Below are 20,952 nucleotides of genomic sequence, written 5' to 3' on the forward strand. Positions count from 1 at the left end.
CTTCTTCATGGTTCTCCTCTGGCTTGCTCTAACAAGTCCTTGTCCTCCTTGTGCTGGGGGCTCCAGAGCTGAATGCAGTGCTCCAGATGAGCTCACACAGGAGCAGAGCAGAGGAGGAGAACCACCTCCCTCTCCTTGCTGGCCACACTTCCTTTGATGCCACCCAGGATATGGTTGGCTTTCTGGGCTGCAAGTGCACATTGCCAGCTCATGTTGAATGTCTCATCCACAAACACTCACATGTCCTTCTCTTCAGGGCTGCTTTGAATACATTCTCTGCCCAGCCTGTATTTGTGCTTGGGATTGCCCTGGCCCAGGTGCAGATATAAGGTATGTGAGTGGAACATGATGGTCTGGAAAACCCAATTCACTGGGAGGCTTGGTGTCACAAGAGATTTATTTTATTTTTATTTATTTTTATTTTTTTTTCTCATGGGGAATTTACTGTTCCAAAATATGTCAAGAGATAAAACATTACTGGTACCATGCTATATTATTTTTGCTGAAATGGGAACTGTGTGGGTGGGTGACAAACTTGAGGGAGTGAACATGTCCATTTCTAGCAGCTGACTAATACTGAGTTTATCTTATCTTTTCAGTGGGCTTAAAAGCAGATTTGGGAAGCTCTTGTGAAATTGTCTGTTCTTGTTTACGGCTCTCTGACTTGGTTATATTTTTATTTATCTATTTATTGTCCCTCAAATTCTCTTCTATTATATCAAGTTGTAAAGTGTGATAAGAAAGATTGAAGGTAAATATGAAGTGATAATAATTACTCAAAAGGCTAGTGATTTTTCTATGTACATTTATGTTTGCAAGGCACTGAATCAAGTACTCTTCATGCAGCAAATTCTATTAACATGGATAAGATAAAAAGATTAGCATTTCTTTCTGTTAATATAGGTTCTTTTAATGTGTTTATCCTGTGTAAGATCAATCTAACATTACACATTGATATTTAGCTCTGTATACACACATAGTGGCATTTGAAATATTTCTCCTGAAGTCCTCTTTGTTGCTGAGAGAATAACTTTTGGTCACGGGTCATTCTAAAACACAGGAAATGGATATGAGAGAGATCAGCTGACCAGTGCAATAGTAGGTTGTGTAGCTTGCTTTCTACCTTGGGAAAGAACTGTTGTAGATTACATTGGATCAGCCAAACCTGAGTTCAAGACCCCATCCAGAGTGTTGAAACTCTTTGGCAAATCTAAGAAACATCTGCAAAACCTTGGGTGGATGTTATGTATAGCTGCAATACACTGAATACACATTGCAAGCTGTTCAAAATTACACATTTTTTAACCCTTTCAGCAGGATGAATTATCAATAAAGAAGAAATTTGTAATCTTTGTTAAAATTTGTTGGGCTATATACTTGCATACATATATATAAGTATATTCATATGTGTGTGTGTGTTCATATTTTTATTTTTTATTTTTATTTTAAATTTCTACCTTAGATCTCAGTCTTACTGCACAGAATAGGAATTATGCTCAGTAAGTAATAAAAACATAGCAATATAATTACAAAAAATACAATCATCTTACTTTTAATGCTATGCAATTTTAAAGCTAAGTTTGTTAAGAAGATTTAGTATAATCAAAACAGATATGTTGTTAGTTTAGTTTGTCACTACAGATTTATATCAAACACATTTGTTAAAAAAAGAAAAAAAGAAAAAAAACAGAAAGCTCACCACAGAAATTTTGGTTTACACAGCTATTTTCCATAGGGTTTTAAAATTGATTTTCCTAATCTCTCACAAAGATATTAAATTAAGTCAGCTTTTCCCAGCCTTTTTTTTTTTTTTTTTTTTTTTTTTTTTTTTTGGTGCCCTCTCTGTCTCTTGTATTCAATACCAAGCCCAAAAGTTTTCATATACAAACAATTATCACTTCCAGTAATGCTCTAATGGGTACAAAGTTTTGCTTCACAGAACAGTGTCCTTCTCCTAAGGACTTTACAAATGCTTCAGCTCTGTTCATGTTAACAGCTATGATCTATAAAATAATTGCTCATGTATGTGTAGTTTTAAGAATTTTATTTCCCTTTTTCAGGTTTTAGTAAACTGAGTGATTTGCATGTTATCAGATACTATCCTATGTACTTGATAACAAAGGTAAAGGTGAGATGAGGAAGCAACAGTTTTGGGAAGAAAATGGAACACCATAAACAAGTCCATGTAATTCCAAGAAAAGATTGGAAACTGAAATTGCTCACTTTTGGAAATGTTGGCATTAGTATCAAAATATACAGGATATTTGACAAAAAGTATCAAAAATATACATGAAATAAGAATTTTTCAAAAACTTTCACAAACTTCAAAAATCTTGGGTGAAACAATTTTCTAAATGGATATATTTTATATGAGGTCAGTTTAGCACTGAACAATATCTGTTTGAACTAGTATGTTGTCTAAGGATACTTAAAATTTATATGTTTTAACCTCCTACTTGCCAAATTTCTTGGGCATACCACATTTCCATAATATGTTGCAGTCACGTGGCTTTCAGCTGTTACTCAAGTGGGGAGATCATAACAAGTTATAAAAGATGTAGTATGAATATCTTGCCTTGGGGTAGAAGGGTTATGATCCACCAATATATCTTACTGAGATTTATGGCTGCCACAAATAAATGTTAAATTGGTCCAAACAAACAAACAAACAAAAAAAAAAATAAAAAACTTTTAGAAGTGAGTCAGCACTGCTCCTGAAATCTCTGCCTTTTTATGTTTCCCACACACATTACGTGGGTGGAAAATCACTTTGTTTTCTAATCTATCTGTTTAAGTTGTTTTATCCACAAAAATGGCAAAAACCTGTAAACAAAAACCTAAGTAGCAAATTTAACTGTGAGATTAACAAAGTGATCTATTTTTTTATATATGTATTGCAGCAGAATCATTACTTAATGTAGGTTTAGAGTGTGAGCATATGTGTAAGCTCAAGATGGCCATTGCTAAGAAAAGAAAGTGAATGAATAGTAATGAAGGTGAAATTATTGAAAGAACAGAAGTCAAGAACTGTAACTATGAAGGAAGCACAAACTGATGTTTACATTTATGAAAAATGTCTTCTGGGAAACTCTTAAAAAGTCTATTCTTAAATAAAGTGTTATCATAATGTTCTTTTTTTATCTGGTACTGAATACAATTAAATATACACAGGTAGACTCCTACCTGTTAGCATGTATTTGACCCAAATTATATACGTATAAACAATTATATGTGTTGGTAAAACTGATTAGGTTGTACCCATTATGTCTCTCATTTCTTTCTGAAATCTACTGTTTGGGACTTTTACAGTCGTTCATTTTTTATTACAAAGAATTTATGCATTTTTGGTGAATATACAAGATTTGTTGAGACTGTCTACAGACAATAAATAAATAAATAAATAAATTCAGCTGTGTATTGAATTTTCTCTGCTTTATATGATACTCACTGTGAGTAGGATTTTGGGGAAAAAATACATCTCCGTGGACAGAAAACTAATTACCAACTCAACTAGGCTTGATCAATTTACCTATGTGTGACAGGGTGTATAAAAGCCAACTTTCTTGAGGAAATGCAACTCACACAGACTCCTCTCTCTCTCTTTTTCTTGGCCTTTCCCCATCTAACAAATTTTGAGCCCACAATTGGAGAAACAGATCTATCAGAGCTATTAAGTTCTGACAAGCTTCTTTTCAGAGAGCCTGTATTAATTACTCCAATGGCAGAAGTGAGCTCTGTATATGCTAGATACTTGGGAATGTACAGAAATGCTTATCTCCAAAACACAGTTTCTTACGAAATTAGGCGTCACTGTCCTGGTCTTGGAGGTACTGACTTTTCTGTAAATGCATTAACGTTTAGCTTGGATGATAGGAATCTACTGGATAAACAGTTTTACCCCAGGATGTGTTTTGTTTTGTTGTTTTGTTTTAAAGAAACATATGCACATCACCACACACGTCTCCATACAAGCATGCTCCAAGAGACCAAACCCTTTTGTTAGGTGAAGTCAGCCAAAGGAAACTAGGAGGCCAATAAGTAAGTCTCTCTGCCTGTCTTTGGAGAATAAATATGCTGAGGTCTGGGAACTCTCCAAACACCTGCACCTCTCTGTGTACAGTATCAGAAATGTGAACATCGACAGATATGGATCCTAAACCTGTAGTGAGATCTCTTCGGTAGAATGTGAACTGTCTTGGCATCACTCAGCCTAATCCTTACCCTCCACCTCCATAGCTTTATATTCCACATGCATTTGGCTGATGAAAACTAGGATCAAGTGAAAGGATTTGTGTGTGTCCAGATTGGCTTCCTTTTCAAGCTCAGCAATGTGAGAAGCTACGGGAACCAGCCATGAGGTTGGTAGACATGAAAGCATTGAAGTCTGAGTCATCTGGCTCTTCACTGGCAGTGGACTATCAGCCAAAAGCAGCAAACAAAAGAGACAGAGATGAAGTTGGTCATCTCTTATTTCTCCACACAGAAAAGTGTAGCATGAAGAAAGGCTTGTGGCTATCCTACATTCAAATATTTTAGCTGGCAATGAGAGAAATCCTCCTCTGCTGTACCTCCCCCAGGACAACCATATGATGACTCACATTGCCTATTACACAGGTCCACAGGAGAGAGAAAGCACCCCATGTATCCGTATCATGAATTCCTCTTATACAGACTAAATGGAACCTTCTCACAAAAATTAATAATCTGACACACTGCCAGAATTAAAAATAAAAAATAAAAAAATAATCAATGTCATTTCAATTGGCTTGAAAAGTTTTGCTCAGTGGTTTGGTTTGGTTCCTCTTTAAAATTCATTTTAACTAATGACAAATTTTTGTTTGATTTGAATATTTATTTAATGGTTACTTTCAAAATGTTATTTGCATGTTTTTTTATGAAACATTAATTGATTTACAAGAAAGTTAGGTCCATCTTTTTTCAGTCAGTTAAGAATCATTTTATTTCACCATGCTTTCTCCATCCCTCAGGTCCAGCAGATATTTGACTAATCCCAAACAGAGACTGGGTTCCATGGAAGAAGTGGGAGTGATATTTTTCTTTTCTGTCTTGTAGCTTTGAGTTTCAGTTACCCTTCAGAGTACTTTTTGTTCATTTGTTTGTTTGCTTGCTTTTGTTATTGTTTTTGTTTTGTCTGAAAGAAGAAGACTTTGTTCCTGGATGTTCCATTTCATGGTGTCTTTCCTGACACTTCTCTGAGCAAACAGAAGTCTATAAAGGGAGTTAACTGGGGCTTATGTCTAACTCTTTGACTGTAGCATTTTTTGCTGGTAAGCTCTCTTACCATCCACTGATGAGATGGTAACTCATCTCTTTCACCTGTTACAAATGTAAGGCAAAGAGAGAAAAAATATTTTTTTCATTGACATTCAAATGTTCCATCTCATGTTTGCCACAGAAGTTATTGGGTAGAGAGTACAGTTCCTCACATGAAGTTGTAACATGCTTGACTATCCCATCTTCAATTTTCTGTGGACAGAAACTACGTGGACAGAAACAACCAGCTCAAATTTCTCACCACTTTAAATTCTTAACTGTAGGATAAAGGCTCCTTGGTCAGTGCTGTGGATACTTTTAGGTTGCAATTTATCTAAAAGTTAGGAACCTTCATGAATCTATTCCTTGGTTTAAGAACTTCCTCATTTACCTGTGCTGATCGAGGGAAGGGCAATGTCAGTCACAGCAAATGGCCTGGAAGAAGGTGAGGATTTTATTTCTAACTAATTTCAAAAGTCTTCTTCAGGTTTTTGAGTATTTTATTACTGTCCAGGTCTATCTTTTCTGTAAAATTATAACATTTTCATTTGTAAAGGCACTTCCAGCTATTAATCCTACTTTCTGGAAGCTAAGGACTTCACCTATATAATGTCTGTTGCATACTTCTACACAAGGAAAAGAGAGAGTGGAAAAAAGGGTGATCTTAGTAGATTCACAATAAACACAAACATTAATTTAGTAGACCTTGTGCTAAGCAAGACAATAATCTTTTCTCACAGTTTCCTGAAATAGAATTTTCTCACAGTTTCCTGAAATAGAAATGCTGTTGTTTTCCTGGTAAAGTAGTCAGGATCCTCTAATTTTGCAGATACTGATTTCCACAAATACTCAAAGATCTGTTTTTTTTTTTTTTTTTTTTTTTTTTTTTTAAAGACTGTTCATAGAGCATTAATTAACATAAATGTTAACCTTATACCTATTAACAATTACCTTAAAGCTATGATTAACAGAACCTTTTTCAGTTCAAGAAAGCAGCATGTCCTAAATATGAGAAAATTAAACAAGTTTTAGTTTGAAGGAAAGAAGTAATCTCTGTATGTCAGACTTACGCAAAGCACTCTGCCACTTCCTTCCTTTTTTCCTAAATCCATCACCACACCAGACATTCTCAGATCTCATACCTGAACAAGTACGAAAATGAATCATTCTTTCAGTGTCTTTGTGGAGCTGTAGGGCAAAGCTGAAATATGTCTGAAATATTATCTTTTAAGTTTTAAAGAGTCAGTGTAGGTGCAAGGTTCCTTTTGTTGTGCACTACATGAAAGAGGTGCCACATAACAAATTAATTCTTGAATTCTGACTACCCTTAGCTCTCAAACAGGCTAACAATTTGTTTCCTATTAATCTCCTACAATTGCTGTCCTATTAGTTTAAGTAGGAGATCACCATGACATGAATGGCAGAAACTGTAAGATCTGCTCCTCAGAGATTTGTAAGAGATCTTAAAAAAAAACTGTAAGATCTGCTCCTTGTTAGTGCAACCTCAACTGCATGAAAAAGAGGAAAAAAAAATCAGATAAAGCCATAATTGTATTTTTCTTTCCAAATAGCAAGTGTGAGTACAATACAATGCTAAGGAGCTGCTCCCATATTTCTCCCTAAATTCACCCTCTGCTTTTGCCTTTTCTATTTTCTTAGGCAAAAGCACGCCTTTATTTTTCCAAACTGAGTCACAGCCAGCTAAGTCTTACATTTACTATAAACTCTTTCTAACACTCATGTGACTAGTGAAGATGAACAGCAGCTTTCATCCTTCTTTCAGTGAACTTAGCTCTTTTTCCAATTAAATTGTAGATGGTAGCACATCAAATTTCTCCTTCTTGAGAATTGTCTTACTAACTTTGCACTTCCAGGCAAAGGCCAAGGACTTGCAGGGTTTTCGGGATTGCAGATTCAAATACACTGTTTCATAAATACAGCCTTAGTTGCTTGCAAGGTTATAGAACAATATAAGGGAAGAGGTTTCACTGGAACTTGGGACTGTCTCCAATCTCTTGCTCAGTCTGTTGATGACCATTGTCTCTTTCCTTGGAGCTACTCATGAATCTTCTCTTTGTTACTCTTTTCTGTATTCTGCCTGGCTGGAAAAAAAAAAAAAATCCCTTGTGAGTTGAACATGAAACTTTGTTTCATCCGCAACTTTATTTTGTTGTTTTAAACTAAGCTTGTTGTATATGAGTAGACAGGAGGAGGGGGCTGGTTTTATGCTGCAATGACGGAAGAGAATTTTCTACTTGGTGTTTAGTTTGGCCAAAGTTCTGCTGAACACTGCCAATCCCACAAGTCCTTTCTGACAATCACTCATCCCTAGATATTCCTACTGCTGTTGTAAGATAATTCCAGATTTTCAGCTGTAGACCTGGCATGTTGACCTCTTGGCTCATACTAAATGCAAGTGGCCAGATTTTCCTCTCTAAGGAAGAACTTAAGAAAGGATGGCATTTGTTCTGGCAAAATACATAGGGCTGTAAGTCTGGAATGTCTAATTCTCTTAAAGGAAGTAATAGACTTTTGAGTGTTTCAGTTAGCTGGTTAGCCAGTCAAAGGGAGCTCCTGGGTTTAGCACAGGAAGCAATCTCAGACAAAACACAACTCTAATATTTGCTTGTCTTTCTGTCATTCTCTACCAGAAATATGATTTGCTATGATGGAAGATGGAAAGGTAAACATCCATGAAGAGGTACAGTGTTAGCCTGAAATTGCCCTGAAGGCATGCATTTGGAGATCAAGGTATAGTTCATCATAAAGAGCAACCTAGTGCAAATTTCTGGTCTAGTAAGACTCAACTTCTACATTTTTGTGTGTTCAAATTTGGAATTTTGAGGCTTGATTGCTGCTGTGTTTTAAAAATCATTTGCTACTTAACTGTGTTGACTTTAAAATACAGACTGTAGGAAAAGGGAAAAAAAATCTCAAAAATATTCTCCTGAGAAAAATCTAAAATCTCCAAGATTTTAGGTTAAAACTACTACTTCAGATATATTGTTGCTTTCTGAGTAGTCTGCAATGGAATGGATCATCTGTTTAAGCTGCATTAACGCTAATGCTTCTGAGCTATTCTCATCCCATCCTTACTGTTGTTCCATAGTTTTCACTTTATAACATTAGTTAGAAGACATTAGAAAAATGAAGAAGGGATATAAGTGATGGGAAAAGTTATCTTAACATTAATATATTCTTCTGTTGAAATGATTTAGGGAACTTTCATATATATTTGTACAAAATACCTCTGCCTCTTTTCTTGGTAAGGAATTTAAGTCATCCTCTTCATACATGCTTTAAAAGAGGTGAGGGAAAATAACACATTTTATAACTTTTTAATCAGTTCAAAACCAAGAGATTCTTGTAGGTTTCAGTGAGCCAGATTGCTTTTTGTTTGCTTGTTAGTTTTTTTCCCTCTCTGTTTTTCTCTTCTCTCACTTAATTCTCAGGATTACAATAGTATTTGTTCTAGATTTTTTTTTTTTTTTTTTTTTTTTTTTTTTTGGCATACTCAACCTAGGTATATAGAGTGCTTGTAGGCCTCTATATTTTGCATCCCCTAAGGTATGTAGGTTTTCAGGTTACTAAATGCCTTCATGAGAAAAATATCAAATTCATAAAAACGCAAAAAATGAAAGCTAATTTCAAGTAACATCAATGTTTCATCTTCCCTGGTATTCTGTCTGTTCTGGTGGCTAGCAGTAAATGCTGGGGGGGGGGGAGGAGGGGGGAGGGAAAGAAGATAAAAGGAAAGAATGAGAGTATGTCATATCTTTCCATCCTCAGAGTCTTAAGTTTAGAGGTTTCTTGAATCAGAAATGTGTCCAAAGTTTTCACTGTGATGATCATCTTCAAATTAATAATGTTAAATGAAAATAAATGTGTAGAGGCAAACATAGTTCATAGGTTTTATTGGACCAGTACCTCCATGAGTGGAGAACATGTTTCTTGCCAAAAGACATAGTAGCAGTGATGGAGCTGTGCTATTTTCACACCAAACTGGAGTTTCATCTGGAGATGATGCTTTCATCTGGAGACAGAAATTACAGCTGAAGACATCTGGTGCCCTTGTTTTACCACAAAGAGCAAGTGCCCTCAGGCTTCTTGTGGTACTTGTATGTCTTGTATTACAACTACGTTTCGATAGGAAAGTATGATTAGTAAAGAGAAAACTATTACTAATCTCAAGTAATGAAAGGATGCACTGCATACAGCAGTAGCAATCATCTATTATTCAGACCTACATTGTCCAAAAGCAGAAACCTCTGAACTTCCAAATAAGAGCAAGGATAAGACATGCAGCCCTGTATGAAATGTTGCTGCAAGTAGGAATTCAGAGGAAATTACCACATAAATTAGACACAGACTCCACAATTCGAACATAGGTCTGCATGTTTTAAAGCTTTTTAAGGCATTGCTTTGATCATTCGATATATTCCTCAGACATTTGAAGTTTCTCTGTAAGGCTGAATAACTCTGGCTGAAATATGTCTGTGTTTGCCATGAAGCTCATGCTGACTACGCCTGAGGTGGCTGGGATATAATTATTTGTGCTGGTTTACATAGTTCTTGTCTTGTGCAAGACAGGCATGCAACATGAGGATAGATCAGTTCTAAACTTGGAACAATGAGTTAAAGTCTTCACAGCAGATCTGCACATTGAAAAGTAAATTTGCAGCATACATACATGTAATGAATCTAGGACCTGTTGGAATGACTGTTAGCACACAGATTATGTGCATAGGCCATGGAAGGTAGGCCTGATGTATCCTGCATGTGTAGAAATCACTGCTTATTTGTAATAGAGGTTCTTTTAAGATATTTGTTGAATTCTTGACTGAGAGTTTTGGCTGCTGGATGAAAAAGAGAAATAATCAGAGAATCCAGGTTTTTGCTAGTCCCAAACTGCCTTTGCATCAACAACTAGTTAATTTGGAGACAACTCCACTGGCCTTACCTGCTACTGCCTGCCTTATAGAAACATACATGTGTGTCTTAGGACAAGTTTCAAGGAGAGAAGGTACAATCTTACCCTATTAGACCTTGAGCTGTTTGATCTTATACACAACTGGCTAACTTTCCTGGCTCTGCTAGAAGATGAAGAAGAGCTAACAAAGAGCTAAAATTCATTTTGTTCCAGCTCATAGGAAACATTTAACATTTTTTATTTCTGTCTTATGCCTGGCTGGTTACAGTAAGGAGGATTAGTATTCTGGATCCCACAGATACCTTGGGATTCTTGCTCTACAAAATACCCATGGAGCTTTTCCATCACTCCTGCATATGCCCATCCTTCCTTTCCTCACACTCTAATTTAACACCTGTGTATAATGAGTTTGAACAGCTCACATGACCTGCTTAATTTCTGGGAAAATGAACAGAGAGCTTGGCCTTTCAACCTATTGCCTCTGTATAGCCTAGCTACCTGTATTACAAACAGGATTGTAGTGCTGATGGTACTAGATAATGATCCAATACATCACTTCCAGCACCCTGGGCTGTCACTTTTGATTGTCCTACTTGGCCTTTGGCTGCCCTTGTATAAATATTCCATACAATTTGAACTGAGTAACTACGCAACCTCATATCAAAGATGTGATGTATTTCTGACATTTGTTCACTCAGAGGGCAGTGAGGCCCAGGAACAGGTTTCCCAGAGAACCTGTGGATGCCCCATCCCTGGAAGTGTTGAAGATCAGATTGGATAAGGTCCTGGGCAACCTGATCTGGTGGCCGGCACCCCTGCCCAGAGCAGGGGGGGTTGGAATTATGTGGTCTTTAAGGTCCCTTCCAATCTAAGCCATTCTATGATTTTTAGTAAACATTACAGACTTCAAACAGACTTGATGTCTTACCTTATATAACTGCTCCTCCAAACCCATTTGTTTTTAGTAATCCTACACTGTAATTTACAATTAGCAGCAGAAATGATTTTTTTTTAATAGTAAATTTTATAGGCATTTTTGCTTTTGCTCTCTAGAGCCTCTGCAGAGTTAAATTTGCAATGTTAAGTACATTGTGTAAACCACCACTTGCCAATTTGCTGTCAAGGGCAGATGATTTGTTAATAATAAATTCTTTTTGTAGTATAATAAATTATTTTCATTATGTCAATCTGAAAAAAAGTCAAGATTTTGTTTATCTGAGAAAGAAATTTTAATAATGTATTTGATTTATATGCTAATTGAACTTGGGTCTACATATCAATGCTAATTTTTGCATTATTCTATTTCCAATAGAAAATATTAATTTTCTTCCTAAGACAAATTCTAACCCCACCCTTTCCATCTGAATATCTGGCAGAACCACTAGCTACGTGTGGAATTTTATAAGAGAGAAGGAGTTTACAATATAAATCCATTAATATTATCACTAGTGAGAAAATGGCTGAAGGAGCCTTAATGTCTCTTAATAAGAGGCAGAAGTTAAAGGACATATTATTACAGTTTATAGTAAAGATTTTAATTGGATATGCATTGTACATAAGTCCATCAAGGTATGGATCATATAGGACCTGTGTTGGAATACCAGTTCTGTGATGATGAATTGTTTAAAGAATTGGGATGAAAATACATATATTTATTTGATTCTTCATGCCACTGAACTGAAATAAACAGCACTCTCAGGGTCCACTAGTATAACCTTCTCTAATTTTTATAAACTATGGCTATCAATCAACACCCTACAACCCCAGAGTCTGAAGAAAGGTCAAACTGGAATCCAATTTAACATATTAAATGTCTTATATACTTTATTTTATTTTATTTTATTTTATTTTATTTTATTTTATTTTATTTTATTTTATTTTATTTTATTTTATTATATTTATTTTATTTTATTTTATTTTATTTTAATCTGTATAATTCTGCAAAACTTAAGGTTAAATCACATATGAATTTAGATATATATATATTTTTAAATTCAAGTTATTTTTTGTCATCAGCTATAGGCATTTACTAGGAAATCAATAGGAAGCTGTGGAATAGAAATTTAGATGAGACTTTCGTACTTAATGCCCAGTGAATGACATCTGATTTCAGATCGAAAAGTTTAGAATAATCAAGGTTTACAGAAATAAATGTTCATAGGACAGACAGCTTTGAATTATCCCTATTTAATTGGATGCTGGTGAAAAATTAGTTGCTCAGAATTATCACAGAAGGCATATCTACACTTTCATATATTTCCCCTCTTCTTTCACCATATAGTGGTCCAAACAATGACCAGATAGTTCCCTCACAAAGCTGCTAATATACAGGGAAGGGAGAGACTGTGTAGTGTGGGACTGAACTATTTTTTCCAGGGATAAGAAGGTGATGGTGTGATGGCTGCAGATAAGAAGGGTAACCAGCAAAAGCAAATTCAGCAATAAAGCTTAGAATTTCATCTCAGCAATAGCAGATGTATTTAATAATGATCTCTGTCTAGATTTATGTAGCAACAGGATGTATTTTCAAAAACTTTTATTGAGGGTCTAACTTTTTAATATTATTTTCTCCAAGTTCTAATTCCTCTTTTAACTCCACCCATTGTCTTACTACAAATTGCATTGTTTTTGTTAGGAAAAATTAATTTCATTTGTAGAAAACATGATGGGCAGTTCATCCATGGTTAATATAGGATATTTACTATTTCATTTGTGTGTATGGAAACCATGTAATTACAGAAAGTTGCAAATACAAACACAGACGTTTGTATCACACAAATATATTTTAACTGCTGGAAAATATTTTAACAGGACACAGACTCTGCATGCTGTTAAAATGAATCAAGCAACATGAGAATCAGTAGAAAATACTGATGTGTTTGTTAAAAAATTAACAAACACATTTCTGGCAACAATAATTCAATCAAGCAGTTGATGAAATTCAGTATTTGTGGGATAATATTACTTCACTGAGAAATTGAACAACTCACCATTAATCTCAGGACTGTAACATAACTTTTTAAAATATAATATTATGAATGTTTTATGCATCATATAAGGAAAAAAATATGTTTTCAGACAATGATGGTTATTCATCAACTTGTCTAACCTGTAGTCAGATCATGTGTAGAGATGTAACATATTTACTAAAAGCTCACAAATGCTGCTGGAAACCATTATGTACAAAATCTGCTGAGGACATTTACAAACATATTGCCCTTGAAATAGGGCCTGAACCATTATCCAAGCCACACAGCACAGCTGGGGAGGAGCTTGCCTGAGTGTGTTTTGGGCCATTGAGTTACTGGGGCTAGTTAGACTAGGCTGAAGGCTCTTCATTCCAGATACCAAAAGCTAGGCAGGAATGTTGGTTGTATGCAGTCTGCTTGAGCTATTTAATCTATATAATTCCCTTCATTGCAAACTTTCCAAATATTTCTGTTCTGCAAAGTGATAATAGAATTTCTTTAAATTCCTAAACCTAAAAAATCCTTACTGTTATTACTATGATTGAAAGATGTTTAATGATTGTACAGATGTTTTTACAACAAAGTTAAGCTTACTGACAGTGAATTTGGTTTTCTCTCACACAGTTTGCAAGAGTAACCTTATAACACGAAATCTAGTGAAAAGGTATTCTGATATTAGGTATCTTGGTAGATACAGGTTTGATATAGAAACTACTGTATTAAAAATTTGCAATCTATCTTCTGTAAAATTTCAAATTAAATGATTATCACAATCTTAAAAATAATGGTTTCACAAATGTACATAAGTCTAGGCAGAACAGTATTGATTCTAAACCAGTTCATCATAACCATAACCTTTCTGAAAGGTTATAATTAGATAAATACTGATTTAATGTACTTTTATTAGGCAACTAAATAAACACAGTAACTTTCTTTCTGAAGTTAGTATAGATGAACAAAAATAGTTATGTTCCTAAACCTTACTTTAGATCTTTTTCAAATCCTCTTGACTCTTTCTTTCTGTTGACCTGAGAGCCAGTTAACTAATAGAAACAGCACAGTATTTAAACTACTGCTGATTAAAACACTGTTTGTATTTAACTGTGTATACATAAAATGACACTGTAAGTTTACAAGTATGTTTAGAATTCAGTTTTGGGTACATACTCTTACACAAAGCAATGGCTTTGAAAATTACAGTAAAATGTATTCTTTCTCTATCTATCTATCTATCTATCTATCTATCTATCTATCTATCTATCCATATCACAGAATTTCTAGGTTGGAAGAGACCTCAAGATCATTGAGTCCAACCTCTAACCTAACGCTAGCAGTCCCCACTAAACCATATCCCTAAGCTCTACATCTAAACGTCTTTTGAAGACTTCCAGGGATGGTGACTCCACCACTTCCCTGGGCAGCCTGTTCCAATGCCTCACAACCCTTTCAGTGAAGAAGTTCTTCCTAACATCTAACCTAAAACTCCCCTGGCTCAACTTAAGCCCATTCCCCCTCGTCCTGTCACCAGGCACGTGGGAGAACAGGCCAACCCCCACCTCGCTACAGCCTCCCTTGAGGTACCTACAGAGAGTGATAAGGTCGCCTCTGAGCCTCCTCTTCTCCAGGCTGAACAAGCCCAGCTCCCTCAGCCGCTCCTCGTAGGACTTGTTCTCCAGGCCCCTCACCAGCTTCGTCGCCCTTCTCTGCACCCGCTCAAGCACCTCAATGTCCTTCTTATAGCGAGGGGCCCAAAACTGAACACAGTACTTGAGGTGCGGCCTCACCAGAGCTGAGTACAGGGGGACGATCACCTCCCTAGCCCTGCTGGTCACACTGTTCCTGATACAAGCCAGGATGCCGTTGGCCTTCTTGGCCACCTGAGCACACTGCTGGCTCATATTCAGCTGACTATCCCCCATCACTCCCAGGTCCTTCTTTGCCTGGCAGCTCTCCAACCATTCCTCTCCCAGCCTGAGAGGCTCTCCCATCTATCTATCTATCTATTCCCCAGCAGCTGGAGATACATACTTACTCTATATGGTCAGAGATACATTCTTAAACACAGAATAGTTTACCTAGGTCTATTTCAGGAAACCTATTTATGTTTAATGGAAAACAAACATGAATGCAAATGCATTTTGACGTGTACTACCTATCTGTAATTGCAAGAAATATGTCTCTTCACTATCAACATGAATATTCAGAAAGATCAAGCTATATTATTCTTAGAATATAATTACATGATCAAAACCCTTCACAAGTGATAATATTTGCCAGCATGCATTTAATATATTATTTATATATTATTTAATATATTATATTAAATATATTTTCATATATTTTACTCACTTTATTTAAATTGACACAAGTAAAACTACCAGTCAGTTATCCAGATTCACAGCTTAAGAGAAGGAACTGTATTTTCACCACTCAGTAATGTGCAAATCAAAAGAGTTCTTTAAACAGTACTTTAAAATTAGATCTGTGAATTAAATATAAGACTTCTGTATTTTTCTCTGGAAGACTCCAGTGTAATGCATGGAGAAATCTGCAAATGAGAACTTCCTGACAGGAAACTTAAGTCACTTCTCATTTTGTTTATGTTGTAAATCAACCTGTTTTCAGAAGCTGGTGAGTCTTGCTCTTAAAAGAAAATAAAGAGACCATAAATGAAAGTAAAGAAAACTGTAAGGTCTAGGAAAGTGTGTAATAAAGGAGATACAACTTAGCAGAGACTCTGAGATCACACATTCAGACATTTCTGATTGTTTTTTTTGCTCTGACTTTGAGTAAGGCATCTGTGCTTAGGAAAGAGTTCTAAAGAGATCTGAAAGGCTGAGGGTGAGGGATAATCTGTTAGGATTCACAGAGAAAATAAATAAGGGAGAATTATTTGGTGCCATGGATATCCTTCAGAATATCTTTCAGTGGATATCCTTCAGAAGTGTCAGTTATCATGTTTCAAGAAAAGGAAATATGTTTCCACAGTGTAGGTAATGTTCTGGTGTTCTAATGACTGACTGCTCTGGTAGCCTCTGGTTTGATACTATCAGGTATCAAAGTGCCACTTACCCTGGGTGGTGCTTTTGTACTAGTCTTTGTGTCCCAGTCTGCACCCATGAGGAGGGTATGACCATGGGAGAGGCAATGTGATACAGAGTGGTATGCCTTTGGGCTTACTAAAGGAAAAGAAAAAAAAAAAAAGACAACAAAATAGTACAGATGACTTCTTATAGCTTCCATGAAGAAGATGTATTTCGGTACAAAGTAGCTAACTCCCTCTGATTCAAGGAGCCTGGCTGTCCATTTTTGATACATTTTAGAGTCTAATTGCATTATGTGGCATTATTTCATAGTACAGGTATATCAAGAAGCATTCACCTTTGGGACTGCCTTTCTTAAGTGGTCATTGTTACTTATCTGTGAGGTCATAGCAGACAAGACAATATATCACACTGATATTTCCCCAGAACAACATGTGGCTTATATAATGTTATTATTTCTGTCATGAACAAACATACTCTTTTCTCTGCTGAGAAAGATATGGATTCGATTGAGGAGCTTCCTGCAGAAGGTAAGATAAAATTGTACACAGTAGAGTGTCTTTGAGTTATATTATACAAAAATAATCTTTTTTTTTTTTTTTTTTCTTTTTTTTTTTTCTGATTGTTGAAGGCCTTTGTATCAAACTTAAATGTTAATTTTTGGGGTATTCTGTTCTGTTGTGTGCATCTGTGAAAACCTGAACAAGACAGTTTCTTATGGGTAACAGCTGAGGTAAAGCTGTAAAATGAATTCAAGATCTATCCCTTTCAAATGAACATTTGGCTCTCCACTTCCTGCAAGTTAAATGACTGGAAGATATATTTAATTCTGAACATATTTAAAAAATCTTTTTATTTGAAATTCTTCTGCTTGCAAAATAAACAAACACAGCACTCCATCTGTTTGCAATGCCTAAAGGATTTATCATAGCAGAAGGTTTTTAATGGGACTCCATCATGAGGACATTATACAGAAAAAAATGCATCAATCGGGCCAGAAAGTCTCATTCAAGAAGCTGAACAGTGTTGCTAAACATATGCTCTCTGTGTTCCCCCAGTACCTTCTCTCTTGCCTGGGTGTGTTCCTGTTCTCACAGACACCCCAGACGCCCATGTGCGATTCTCCAAGGTTGCAGCAAATTCCCTCTTGGACAAAAATCATCTTGACACACCTAGTAATTAGTGTTTCTTATCCCTCTGTACAATATGTCTCATTAACTCTCTTTCATCCTAAAAAGAAAAAAAAAAAAAAAAAGCTTATTCTGCCCTTTACCAGAGCTTTTATTTTCCTATTCAGTGCTGCTCATATACTGAGATCTAGAATGAACCACACCTCCCTCCTTCATTGATCTTCTTGAAACAGTACTTCACATTTAATTTTGCCTTTAAACATTATACTAAACTTTAGTATAACCATTTCACTAATATTTGAATGTCACCATGGCAGGGGGGTTGGAACTAGATGATTTTTAAGGACCATTCCAACCAATGATTCTATGATTCTGTTATTATATGTTTCTAGTCAATGAAGAGCTCAGATTAAGTGAAAAAAACACACATAATGATATGACTTTTACTGTACATTCCATATTGTCCTTGGACTTATCTTAAAACAGAAGTAAATTAATAGACAATGAAATGGACTAAAATAAGGAAGATTCATCTCTATATGAGACTATCTATATGAGACTGGGTGACTCTTACTGTAATACCACAGACATGGTTCACTGAAACCAAAGTAGTGATCACATACAGCATTTTGTAGCAATTAACATCACACAATTACAATCCTTCCACATTACCTACCAAATGCAATCAAATCCTTGAGCAAAAGTAATCTGACTAATGAATTTGCCCTTGACCAAGGCACAAACAACCCAGACTGTCTTCCCCAGCATGTACTTTACATACAGTACAGGGACTTTATCCTCTTCTACAATATGCAACTCTTTTGATAGGACAAGACCAGCATGACTTGGAGACCCCCTAGTGTTGTCTAGTCAGGTGGCTTTTGCTAAATGTGTATCTCAATGTTTGAATGTCACAGCACTCATTGCTCTCAATGAAGTCTCTAAAGGTCCATTGTATCATTCAATTTTCCAAGGGGCTGGTATATGATAGGGGATGTGATATATGTACCCAATGTCATGTTCTTTGGCCCAGGTATCCATGAGGTTGTTATGAAAATGAGTCTCATTATCTGATTCAGTACTTTCTGCAGTGCCTTGTTGCCATAAATTTTGCTTTTCAATGCCCAGGATAATGTTCCAGGTGGTGGCATGGGGCATGGGATATGTTTCCAGCCATCCAGTGGTTTCTTCCACTATTGTAAGCATGCAGTTCTTGCATTGGAGGGTTTATTGGAGTGTAATATACCTGCCAGGCCTCTCCATATTTATATTTCAGTCATCATCCTCTCTAACAGAGAGTTTTGAACAGCTTGGCTTTGTTGATTTCAGGGTGTGTTTCACACTCATGGATAAGCTGTGTGATAGTGTCCACCCCTTAATCATGAGCCCATCTATATGTTGAATTTCTTCCTTGATGGCCTGAGGTATCATGAGCCCACCAAGCTATAAATGATTCACCTGTATGTTGCCAGTCCAGATCCAACTGGACCACTTCAGTCTTAGCAGCCTGATCCACCTGCTGGTTGTTTTAATGTTCTTCAGTGGCCTACTCTTGGATATGTGAGCATCTACAGGGTGTACATGTACAGGGTGTATCCAAAGCAACTATACCAAAAGCCCACTGGTACCCTTTTAGGTCCTTGAAATGTGCACTCCTGCTCTAAGCTCTGCCAAGGATTCAAGGAGCCTCTCGGCCAGCACTTTTATTCTGAATGTAGAAACTGGAGCAGCAATTTTCCTGAGAGAACCCCTCTTTGCTGTTGTTTTTCCTTGAAGCTCACATACCTGTGCCTCTAGGTGTGATGCTACCACTACCTTATGAACTCTCTGTGGTCCTGCAGGTGGCACACGGTGTAGGTCCTGCCACAGGGTGGCCATGGTAGGTCCTGCCACAGGGTGGCACATGGTGTATACCCACCATATCCTCTCTCTTGAACAGATGAACACTTAACTCTTAAAAGCTGAGATATGGGTCTGTATTGCAGGGGAGTAGGACATATCCTCTTTGAACTGCTGGAACCCCAAGACAGTTTCTCCATTGTCAGTTTTTCCACATCTGCCAAGATGCAGACCCATAGGAAGGAAGTGATACTTTATATTGCTGGAGTTGGCCAGTCACCAGCAGTAACACATCAGTGTGTTATCAACATTATTCTCATCCTAAATCCAAAATATAACACCATATTAGCTACTAGGAAGAAAATTAACTCAATCCCATCTGAAACCAGAATGATTTTGTACTTCTTTTCTACTTTTTTTTTTTTTTTTTTTTTTTTTTAACACCTGGAGCGATAATATAGTTTTGCAGGTTCTTTATCTGTCTTTGAAAGACCTGCTTTCTAGATGGTTGACCATTCCACAGCCAGTTACCACAATGAACAATTAACCTGAGGGGCCATGACTCTAGTGCTATACCTTTGTGTCAAAAGTATAAGGAAACATCTTGTAATTTTTAGATTTCTTAAGTTTCCTGGCGAACAGATGGAAGGAATACAGAGATCAGAATGCCTGATGGGGAAGAAAAAGACAGACCAAATTAGCAGGTTCCTTGCTCATCATGATGCTTTCATGGATCATATTCTCTTCAAGCACTGTGTATGGCTGGGGTCTGAGAAAAATATTTAGGGGTCTATTGATTAGCCAATAGGCAAACACCAGCATCAGAGAAGCATACAGAAGCACCGTGTATGAACTTATAGATCTGATTTCCATAAAAGCCAGTAGTTACTGGAAAATTACATTCTTAGAAAATCGCCTTGGTCAGTTCATCTAACTTGTTTCTGGACATGAAGCAGCTGTGTAATTTTAGGCACCCCATGCCAGAAGAATCTCATATGCCTGCCAGATGGGCAGGGTCTTTTGGACTTGTTTCCTGAGCTTCTGAGTCCAGACTCTGTTTAAACGGCACTTCAGGAATTTCAGTCTGTTTTTGTCTACCACCATTGTAAGATAGAGGTGGGAGATCTCTTTGTGGCAGAGTAGACAAAGCCCCTTTTACTCATATTGAAAGTACTTAATCACTTATGTGATTTGCTTACCTTCCAACTCCTAATGGGAACTATTTTCAGCAAAAGCAGGATTAATCTGCTGGTTTGGCACAGCACATTGAGAGACCCTATTTCTTCTTCAGAAAATGAGAAAAACACAAATGAGACAGTCTTCTCTGTTGACATCAAGGGACAGGATACAAAGTGATTGGACAGGATGTAATGTTCCCTGATCTTGTTATGACTTACGAACTCCAGACCCTAAAAAAGTAGCCAAGATGCTGTGTTTGCTTGCTAGAGCATAGGAATACTGCAGAAAAGCATTTTATCTTATCAAGGGTTTCCCCACTGTGTTCCTCAATATTCTGTAACAATCCATCCATTTTTTCCCTTTTATCAAGTGCTTTTCCTGAAATGCTTGCTTCTTCTTGAAATTATTTTCCTTTGGTGCTACAGATTCTTCTGCAAAACTTATCTGATCCAGGAAGTGATCTATCTGCAGCACTGATTTCCACAGTGATACAGAGAATGAAACTGCCTATTGTCTCCTCTCCATCAGAATTTCTTTTCTTCATTTTCTTAGGAAGAAACCGGATCACTCAAGAAATATGAACCTGA

Source organism: Aythya marila, assembly GCF_965140915.1.
Source record: "Aythya marila genome assembly, chromosome: 1".
NCBI classification, from domain to species: Eukaryota; Metazoa; Chordata; class Aves; order Anseriformes; family Anatidae; genus Aythya; species Aythya marila.